Genomic DNA, 11,737 nt, shown 5'->3' on the forward strand with positions numbered 1-11,737 from the left:
GGTTTCTTGACCTCGCACGGAACGAAAATCCAGCACGGCACTTTAATAGTGTGATTGCTTTCAGCACTTGCACTCCCTGTTCAGTTAGCTATCATAAAATGTTCATCACATCAAAAAGTTACAGATGATGTAGGAAAAGGGAATGCCTTCGCAGATCAGATAGCTAAACAGACTGCCACTGATTTCAGTTCAGAAATGTACGCTGTAAAAGAAGTTGTAAATGTTTGCACTTTGGGAGAAAGTATTGTTGTTGTAAAAGATATTCAAGCAGATGCTACCATAGATGAAACTAAGAGATGGATCGAGGGTGCAGGAAGATTGGATGATGATGGGTGTTGGGTAGACAATGTTGAAGGGAAATGGTTACTCCCTGACGCCTGCATTACAATGATGGTTATTATGGCTCATGGTCCGACACATGTGTGTGCGCGGACGTTAACAAAAATGCTACACAGTGTATGGGCCAATGATAAGATTCTCAAAATTGCAGAGCGTTTTGTCCAGAACTGCATGGTTTGCTTGCAGCAGAATGTAGGGAAAGGTACCTCGACTCCTAGAGGAAGTTTCGCTCCACCTTCTGTCCCGTTGGAGGTTATTCACTTTGATTTTATTGAAATGGGACGGTGTAACAATCTTAAATATGTATTGGTTGTTATTTGCACCTTTAGTAAGTGGGTTGAGGCCTTCCTGGTTAAAGATGCAACGGCCATAACCACGGCAAAAACTCTGTTGAAAGAGTTTTTTCCTAGGTTCGGGCTGCCGAGAGTCATCTGGTCTGATAATGGGCCACACTTTATTGCCACTGCAATCCTGCAAATTTGCAAAGGATTACAGATTGACAAGCGGTTCCATTCAGCTAGACATGCCCAGAGTGCCAGATTAGTGGAAAGGCACAATGGCATTATAAAGAACAAACTCGTTAAGACGTGTGCTGGCACCAAGTTAAAATGGCCAGACGCCTTACCGATCGTGTTACTATCGATGAGAACGACCCCTCAAACTAAGACTGGGCTCTCTCCCTTTGAGGTGGTAATGGGGAGACCTGCTAATATTTGGGGTATGCCAAAAAGTCGCTCATTACGGGATATAGAAAATGTGCTTCTTTCAGACTACTGTAACCAGTTGACTAAAAATCTGTTTTCAATTTATCACCAGGTGCGAGAGGCATTACCTGTACACTACGAGGGCCCCGGTCACAGTCTACGACCGGTGGACTGGATCCTCACAATGGTTTTTGAGAGGTCATCTTGCCTTGCACCTCGGTGGAGGGGTCCCTACCAAGTCCTGCTAGTCACCCAGACTGCTGTGCGGGTAGCGGGTCGTAAACACTGGATCCATGCGACGCACACCAAACGGATCCCACAGCCCGTGCCATATGATACAGAAGATACAGAATCTCTCCCCACTGCTGTAACTTGCGTGCCTGAAACAGCAACAACCGACAAGGGAGAATCGGAGACCGCTTCAGAATCCGCAAGGCCGGACAAAACAGCCATCTTGTCTCCGCACTCCCCAAGAGTGGAACTTCCGGATCAATCCTTTCTTGATCCGATTTCCGTCCGTTCGCCACTTCCAGGAGGAAGTGACGACACTTTGTTCCCACCAGAAACTGCAAAATATAATTTGCGCCCAAGGAAATAAATGTACAGCATGGTCTGACTGTGCAACTGAAAAAAATCATTTGAGGGCTTGTCTTTTTGGCCCGATTGTACGGAAAGATTCTGTTGGCTAAGGGTTGTGGGAAAGACATTAAGAAGACGCGCGACTGGAGTCGCCAGCAAACGAACAATTGGTGTTTTTCGATTGAGGACTACGATGCCTGCACCCGCTACCGCTCATACTGAACTTTTAGATACAAATGTGACTAGCAGAGACAATGATCAAGTATGTAAGGGGACCCCTAAAGTGTATTGTTGCCTCCTCATACTAATTACTAGATTTGTAATGACTTTTGGGTTTGGGTTATGGTATCTGGAAGAAGCATATCCGTTAGAGGACTTTTTATCTATTGAAAATGTATTGTGGTTCCCACTCCTTCTGTGTAATTGCATACTTTGTCGCCTAGATATTCTTTGCATAGACGGAATTATCAGAATAATACCCTTTTATTAATAATGAATGCCATTCATGCAATTTTTAATAAGACCAATTGCTGGATCTGTACACATCTACCGCAACATGGGGATAAGGGGCTAGGTTGGTATATTTACCCTTTGCCTCTGACAACTGCCGGTTACGCTTCTCTTAGAGCACTATTTTTTGGTCGATGGAATGACAGCATCTCAGAGAACTTTGATGGTACAAATTTAAATAGTTTTGAAAAGAATGTTTTGATGCCCCTGGGATGCTCGCTTTTTGCAAATAGAAGTAAGCCAAATGTTGCTTCTGTTAGGCCCTCTGATAGATTGTCTTGTCCTTTTCAGTCTTTAATCTCTTTCAAAATGGCTCCTATAGCCAATAAGGATGCCACGCCTCCATCTTATTCTGTTAATCACAGCCCCGATTCAGTATCCTTCTGCATACAGAGGAATGGAACACGGTCAATGGGTAATTTTAGAAAGTGCGCCAACGTTGTGAAGTTTACTAGTGAAAACAGACCTCTGTACGTAGGCAAACCTGTCTATTTTGTTTGCGGTAATGTGGCATTTCCGTAGTTGCCCAGGGATTGGCAAGGAACCTGTTATTTAGGGATTCTATTACCTTGCCAGTACTACAGAAATTACAAAGACTCGTCCACAACAAGGTGTAAAAGGGGATACTCCAGCGCAAACTTTAAGAGATATTATGAAATCTTTTGTACCATTTTTTGGTCAAATTACGAATTCAGAAGATATTAGGGGACTAGCGAGAGTATTGGAGAGAACCATCAATCGGACCACTGACATACTCTATAATATGACGTTAGAGCAGAGAGCGATAAGATTAGTGGCTCTTCAGAACCGGATGGCATTAGATGTCATCCTGGCAGAGCGAGGAGGAGTATGTAAATTAGTGGGGTCCGCTTGCTGCGTTTACGTTCCAGACTCCTCTCCAACGATCTTTAGGGCGATCCAAAATCTACATGTTCTTAGTTCAGAAGTACATGTTCCTGAGAGAAATTGGGAACTTGGTACATGGTTTTGGGACCTCCTACGGTCATGGGGATGCAAGTTGTTCTCGGCCCTACTGATTATCTTGGGAAGTTTTCTGTTTCTTTGTTGTTGTATACAGTGTCTCCCTAGTATATGCTCAGTATTAGGGGGATGTTGCGCACAAGCAACAAGTGTATTAGGGAATAAAATATACGCCCCAAAGGAGCTCTCCAAAGAGTATGTGTTGAAGGAAACTCTGGCAATAGATGTGTCCGACAATGATTCGGGGTGTCTGGGCGATGGCGCATGGAGTTACTTGCAATCAAATCAGAAATAGTATTAGCACTTGGCATAGGCAAAAAGCAGGGTTTGTCAAACCGGATATTAAATGATGCCTCTTATTACAAACGATTTGTATGTATATTGGCCTATGCCAAGTTGCTTAAAAATTGTACGCGAATAACTCTCTGCGGCAAGGTCTTGACCTTAGAAATTTATGTAAGCCGCCATCTTGAATCAAGCCTCCATTTTAGGTTAGAAACCGCCATTTTGGGGTTTATACAAAATCACCCTGTAATCTAAAACCTCTGTAGGGGAGTTAATGTCCAACCTGCCCTCAGGCTACATGTTAGGGTCATGTAGACCTTGTCCTTTGTTGACCTTGGGAGCAGGGGATTACTTGAATTAGCAATGTTAAACTACAAGTAAACAAGAACAGTAATGCTATCCGAATATAATATGCGAAACATTGTTTAGTCTGTATTAAAGCAATATATAAAGAGTGTAAATGTTAAATTGAAGAATAATGGAGTGTGTTAGTAAATGTATTGAAAAAGTAAACCACAAGCACGGGATATGTAAATTAGGAAAGTGAACCTGGCGCGACCCTAGCCCAGTACATGATTAACTTGTAAAGGGGCTGGACATCATTTTACAAATTGTATAAATGCGTCGGTGTCCAGCTAGGAAATTCCCTCACTGCTCATATTGAACCCTGCTGGTGGTCTCTGTGATGTATTGACGGCCAAATAGCTATTTGTGTACTTTGTTGAATACTGTTCAGTTTTGTAATAAAGATTCTGGGAATCTTTATAAGCCCGTGTCGGTGTACTTTCCTTTTCTCGGTGTAACAGCCGTAATATTGTATTTTTTCTGATTCCACAGGTGACATAATCACTGCAACCACGATCCAGCAGGACCCAAAGGAGTGCATCTGTATTTGTATTTGTTTTTGTATTTGTTTTTGTATTTGTATTTGTATGTATTTGTATTTGTATTTATTTCATTTGTAGGGCGCGCCATGCCCAGGGGCATCCAGGCATGAAAAAACTTAGTAGGCATATTTACATATATTCCAAAATATATATACAAAATCAACAGTAGAGCATACATTTACAGTATAGTACATAGGTGATCACAATGCGTGGTTATCAAATGAACACAATTTAGGCGAGACAAAATGTAGATGAGGCAGATAACTCAGGTGATTGCAGCAGGCGGAGGCTACCTCAGATTTGAGCGAAAAGCCAAGATTTGGTTTTCAGTTTGAATGAATTGAATGAAGGCTCAGTCCTGATATTGGACAGAAGAGTGTTCCATAGCTTAGTGGCCAAAACAGGGAAGCTTACGTCCCCGGCTTTTTGAAGTTTAAATCTTGGCAAAGATAAGCAGTGTATCTGGGCAGTTCTTTGGGGTAGAGAGGAAGGAAGTGTGCAGGGAGGGGCGGTTGGAAAGTTAGAGGGGGGCCTTGTTTGTCAAGCATTTATGGGTGAGGGCAAGTGTTTTCAGCGCAATTCTTTGTTTGACAGGGAGCCAATGCAGGTTAGTCCTGATATCCGATATGTGTTGGTTTCTTGGAATATTTAATGCCGCTCTGTTGGCATTGTTCTGGGTAATTTGCAGTTTGTTAAGGTTGGACTGGCTGGTCCCCAGATAGAGGGCACTGCAGTAGTCAATCTACGACATGATAAGCGTTCAAGGTAGAATTATACTGTTGGAGGTGGTCAGAAAAGGTCTGCAGGCCACAATGAGTTTGCAGGAATATGCCGCCGCTGATCTGACAGCATTAGTTTGCTATCCTCTACAGACACTCCCAAGGTCTCATCACCAAAGCAGAAATTGTGCAAAAATGTCCGCAGATGTGCACCGGTCTGGGGAAACTCAAAGGTCCCCCAATCAAATTGCACATAGACCCAACAGTGAGACCCGTTCCACAACACCCGAGGAGGGTCGGATTCCACCTCCAAGAAGCAGTCTCCAGAGAGCTAGACCAACTACTCTCTGATGGCATAATCGAGCCTGCCACAGGGCCAACAGCATGGGCCTCTCCCCTGGTCATCGTACCGAAAGAGGGCGGCAGACTACGCCTATGCATCGACATGAGAGTGGCCAACACTGCCATTAAACGCGAAAGACACCCTGGCCCATACAGCGAGGACATGATAGTGCAGCTGAACAATGCCTGCATGTTTCTCCAAACTCAAACTGATACAGGGATACCACCAGCTGGAACTACACCCTGACTCCAGAGTACTAACAACAGTGGCCACACATGACGGACTATTCAGATACCAGAGGTTGAACTTTGTCATTTCGTCCGCAGCTGAAATTTTCCAGGAGGCTGTGAGACAGATCATCAGACCAATCCGGGGAGCCTTAAACTACAGCACCGACATCCTCATCTTTGGCTCGTCCAAAGAGAGACTCATGACGCTGCTCTCCTTGCCACATGCGAAGCAGTACAAGCCGCCGGTGTCACGCATAATATTGACAAATGTCGTTTCAGCAGATCGAAGCTAAACATTTTTGGTCACATCTTCTCGAGCGAGGGGATGACGGCAGACCCCAAGAAAGTGGACACCATCTCCAAATTGAAAGAACCACAACAAATGGCTGACGTCCGCTCTTTCCTTGGCATGGCCGGATATTGCGCCAGGTACATACCCCATTATGCCTCGCTTACGGAACTGCTCAGAAAACTCCTTCAGAAGGACGTGACATTCGACTGGTCCCCAGCATGCCAACGTGCGTTTGGTGCGATCAAACAAGCCCTTATGGAGGCCCACCGACTAGCCTATTTCAACCCTTCCTGGCACACAGAAGTGATAGTGGACGCCAGCCCGGTAGGCCTGGGAGCCATTCTAGCACAGACGAGTGGTGCTTATGTCAACCCCAGACACGTCGTGGCATATGCAAGCAGGGCATTGTCCCCCCCAGAGGCAGCCTACTTGAAGGCCGAGAAGGCAAGCCTGGCCGCAGTCTGGTCCTGTCAACACTTTCATAACTTCCTGATTGGAAACAAATTCACCCTAATCACCGACCACCATCCTTTGCTCTCGCTTTTTGGAAACCCGCATACGAAAATGCCTCCGAGGATAGAGTGCTGAGGAATTTGCCTCCAGGAACACGACTATGACATAGTACACGGCCCTGGAGGTGACCTGAACCCCACTGACTATTTGTCGAGACATCCGGTGAGGCCCCCACTGACCCGAGGAGGTAATGTCGTGTACATCAACTATGTGGCGGCAAACTCGCTACCATCCGCACTACCGATGGAAATGGTTGCCGCAGCATCAGCAACAGACCCCACGACCTCGCTCACCATCAGCCTCACTTCTGCCAACAAGTGGAGGGACTACCGACGTGCGATTTTGGCTCACCTGGGGGTGTGTAAAGAGGAAATAGAAAGGCTAGCCAGAGTTCACAATGAGCTGGCCCTGAAGGACCACAACATACTCCTCAGGGGCTGCCGCTTTGTCATCCCCGCTGCCCTGAGAGCAGATGTTGTCTGAACTGCACACGAAGGACACCGTGGAGCTGAGACCATGAAAAAGCAATTACGATGCCACATATGGTTCACATTCCTGGAATTAGCAGTGTGCGAATGGATAAAGAACTGCCACGCTTGCCAGTGCATGTCGCCCGCTGAACCTCCTATTCCCCTGCAACACACACAAATACCAGATCGACCCTGGGAAAGGGTGGCCGTTGATTTCTACGGACCAATGGCATCGGGAGAATACTTCCTTTTCCTGATTGACGAGCATTCACGATTCCCCATCGTCAAGAAACAAACCACCACAGCGTTTCCCCAGGTAGCTGCCGTTCCAGATGAAGTACTCAGCGAATGGGGCATCCCCAGGGTGATCAAGTCTGACAATGGGCCACCTTTCAACAGATACGAGTTTGCAGCGCTAGCAAGACACCTAGGATTCAAACATCTAAAAATAACACCTTAATGGCCAAAGGCGAACGGCATGGTGGAAGGCTTCATGGCATCAATAAAGAAGACGATCCAGAGAGCCCGCATCGAAGCAATTAACCCACACCAAGCACTGTGCCGACTCCTCAGAGACTATCAAAACACCACTCATGAGGCCACAAATAAATCTCCTGCAGAGCTAATGGTTCGGTATGACGTGCACACCCGCATCTTACATAGTTCATCCACCCCAGATGACACTGATGCTGAAGTGGTTCAGAGAGATGCAGATGTGAAAGGGAAAGTGAAACAGGACACTGATGCAAGGCGCAAGGCGACTCCAAAAGATTTTCAGATCGGAGACGAAATTCTAGTGCAATAGCCAATGATCAGAAAGACTGAATCACGATTCGCTCCCAGCCCCATGAGGGTCACGGCCGTAAAGGGCACTATGGTGACAGCGCAGGACCAAGTTAAGGCTGTTACGCAGGAACTGTTCACAATTCAAACACTACCTCAAAAGAGAAGAGAGCGAATCTCCTCCGCGGGCCTGCAGCCCGGTGCCGTGGGAGCCGCGGGATGACCTGTGGATTCCACCCGGGGGAAACGTTGATCGGACGAAACCTGGTGGAGACACCACAGATGGAGAAGAAGTGGAGACCCGACATGAGAGACCACAACGGGTGATCAAGAGACCAGTACGACTGGTCGAAGAGTGCTAGCCCCGACGTTTGTACATTTGTACGGGGGTGGTGTTACGGACCACCATGCCTTTAACAGTTAAGCCCACCCACTAAGGGGGGGGACGAGTGACAAGAGGTGGGGGGAGTTGGGAAAGAGGCACGCTTGGCGCTAGTTAGCAGTTGTAACAGAATAAAGAAGGTTATACTTCACTACTCTGGCTGTGCGTCCTCCTTTTACACACACCCGGCCCAATCCGGGTCAACACGGGTGTGTATAGGGGGTGGGTGCAGTGGGTGTGTGCTGTGGGTGTGTACAGCAGGTGTGTTCAGCGGGTGTGTCCTGGGTGTGTGCTGCGGGTGTGTACAGCGGGTGTGTGCAGCAGGTGTGTACAGCGGATGTGCACAGCGGGTGTGTACAGGGTGTTTGCAGTGGGTGTGTACAGCGGGTGTGCACAGCGGATGTGTACAGGGGGTGTGTGCAGCGGGTGTGTGCAGCGTGTGTTTGCAGCGGGTGTGTACAGTGGGTGTGCACAGCCGGTGTGTACAGCGGGTCTGTACAGTGGGTGTGTGCAGCGAGTGTGCACTGCAGGTGTGTGCAGGGGGTGAGTGAAGCGGGTGTGTACAGGGGGTGTGTGCAGCGAGTGTGTACAGTGGGTGTGTACAGCGGGTGTGTGCAGCAGGTGTGTATAGCGGGTGTTTGCAGTGGGTGTGTACAGTGGTGTGCACAGGCAGACATTTATTTTGGAAAAACATAAGAGATGTTTTGACCTGGACGACAGATCCCAGATCATTTAAATTGTTTCATATGGGATTGTTTTTAAAAAAAATATAGGCATCAAATCCAATTTTTCGTTTTCAGGTATATTCAGCACGCATATTATTTGAGCACACTCTTAGCGTTTCGACTTAATCAAAAGAGGTTAATTTTAATTCAACATTGTTTGGACACAGAGTATTTCATAAAAAAGCACAAACACAATCATATTGTTATTTACATTATCAGACAAATAAATCGGATGCCCATGAAAGTACATCGTATGTGAAGAGAAACAAGACAAAGTGACAAACAAATTAAGTCCACTAACAGAGGAGGAACGAACTAAGTGCATTTTCAAAATCAACACAATTTAATTGTGAAGTGGTTGACACAAAGGCACAACACTGCATTTCGGCGGGTTAGATATACCGCCTTCTTCAGGACACAGAAGAATGAAAAGGGTTGAAGGAGAAGGGGAAGGAGATTATGTTATACTCTAGGCTGTAACCTGACAATAGTTCCCAAAATAAAAGTGACAAGCGCTTCATAACCAGCCAGTAATTCTAGGGTTCCAAGTGACCCAGTAGCCAAAGGTTGGTGCTATGGAGGTAGACACCGGAGATCTTCTTGAGGGGCTGTTCTCTATAGGTGATTTCTAGAGAGAGACACAATTATAGAAAGGGAGAGGTGTGGTATGTGGACCCTTTGGGAGTATAGGAGGTTAACCAGATTAGATACATTTTTGGATTTTCCTGATGTGTACAAAAAATATCTTTTAAAGCTTTAAACCACACCGGGAGGTAATCGGAGTGAGGGCACCATCACATCAATTCTTTTGTGAATATAAAGATAAATGCTGTAGCTTGCACACGGCGGCGGGTAGGAGGCACCAGAGAGTAAGAACCATTTATGTTGGGCTGTGGCGGTGTGCACGTTTTAGAGAAGTTTGAGACTTGTGATAGGAAATTGGTTGGATTTGTGGTACGGCCACCAGGGATTCTGGCATCTCCCCTAATTGACTGATGGACAATGTTTGATGCAAATGTATCAGCTGGCCACCAATCACAGCAACTGAGCTTCCTCGTCCATCCAAAGTGTTAAACTAGGGAACTCCCTCCCTGCTATTTCTAATCCACAGCCTATAGCGTCACGCCCCTCAAAAGTGCATGCAGTATGACTGTCCCACCCACTGTCACCTTCACCAATCAATGCTCCCTACCACTAATGGATTTCATCTACCATACCAGCCAAAGACATCATGTGACTACAGGCAACCTATCGCTGGCTGGGACAGCAGGTGACATGCACAACCAGTCGCAGAACACACAGCTTCACCGTCGTCTACTACCCTCACGTGCCTAGAGTCTCGCCTACAATGCTCAAAGGCAAGCCTACAGCCCTATGAAGTCACAACAGAGACATCTTGTGTCGACGCAATTAACATGATTTTGTTGATGCAATACAGAGCACTAAAGTGGCGCAGGGTAGATGGTTTTCTGGTTGGCACGTGTCACTTTATTTAGAACAGTGACATCTTTTCATAATTCAGGCTTCTGGAAGCCTGACATTAATCATGTCTAGGAACTTGGGAGCCTCACCCCATGAACGGTGAAGTACCCAGGATGTTGAACTCCTACGCTGTCTGTCTCTTGGCCATAAATCCCCCCCGCCCAATCTGTTAGTCCCAAGCTTCTCACACTGTCTGTCAATGTGCCTTACTCTCCTGACACTGACCCCCCCCTGTATCCCTTGCTCCTGACACAAGACTATCTGTGAACCCCAGGCTCCTCATAGTGTTGTCCATTTGCCACTGGCTCCTGTCACTAACTGCAGATGCATCTCAAACTCTTGACCCTATCAAAGGACCTCACCTGTTCCCTCTTGGAGTCTAAAACTCCTCACAACACTAGCCCATGACACATAAGCCATTCTTTACATTGCGACATTCCAGCATACGTATATTCATGTAGAATATTGTTGCTAAGCTGAACCAACCTCAGAAACATCTTCGACTACACGCTCTCCTTCTCTCCGCACATCTCTGAAATCTCCAAGTCACACTAACAGCTGCACCTCCACGGAGGTATTCTTCCTTTTCTCTCCTTCCCCCCGAAGCTCACTGTCGCCAGAGCTCTGGTTCTCTTTAGGCTTGACTACTGCAACAGCCTCTTTCTAAATCTTCCTTCCTTTACTCTACGCCCTCTGCAACTCATCCAGAACAGGACTGTGAGACTTGTCCTTGGCCTCAAGCCCAGGGATCGTATCTCTCCAGCACTGAAATCTCTGCATTGGCTCCCAGTGGCTGCGAGGATTAAGTTCAAAACCCACTGCATTGTCCACAATGCCTTCTGGGGCCTCAGTACCTTCAACACTCTCTTCCTAAATATCTTCCTTCTCGAGCTCTTTGCTCACCCACCTCCAACTCCCTCAGGGTCAGTCACTTCTCCAAGCAACGAGTTGGTGGTAGATCTCTGTCTTTGGCTGCGGCCTCCCTCTGGAACAGGCTCCCTGCCTTCCTGAAACTTGAGGAGAACCATCTCCGGTTCCAGAAGCACTTCAAGAACTGCAGTGGTCACCTAGCTACCCTCTGATCTCGGACTAAGTCCCCTCCCCCGCCAGTTGCACACCTGCACTGCCTCCTGGGCAACACCTGCACTTGGGGGCTGTTTCTGTATCCCTACAGTCCCCTGTCAGCTCTTGGCACTTGATGTCTGCACTTACCCTTGCACTTGCCACAAGCTGGCCACACTTTTTACCTAATGTCCTTATTTATTTTACTGTTGATCCTATGTATTGCACTGCCCCTTCTCCCCTTCCCCCTCACACTTTTCCCTTCCTCCCCTGCACTTGCACGATCTGAATGACACCTGGCCGGCCGAGTAAGATCGTTGTCTTTGTCTTTGTCTTCCCTCTGTTGCCCCCCCCTTGCCTCGTCGCGCCTTGAAACATTTGTGTATAGGCGTGTTATGAATTCCATATCATATCATTATAATTGTTCTTTTATAACGCTCTTAATAGCGAC

The sequence above is a fragment of the Ambystoma mexicanum genome, chromosome 9, assembly GCF_040938575.1.
Source record: "Ambystoma mexicanum isolate Mex_15411 chromosome 9, UKY_AmexF1_1, whole genome shotgun sequence".
NCBI lineage: Eukaryota > Metazoa > Chordata > Amphibia > Caudata > Ambystomatidae > Ambystoma > Ambystoma mexicanum.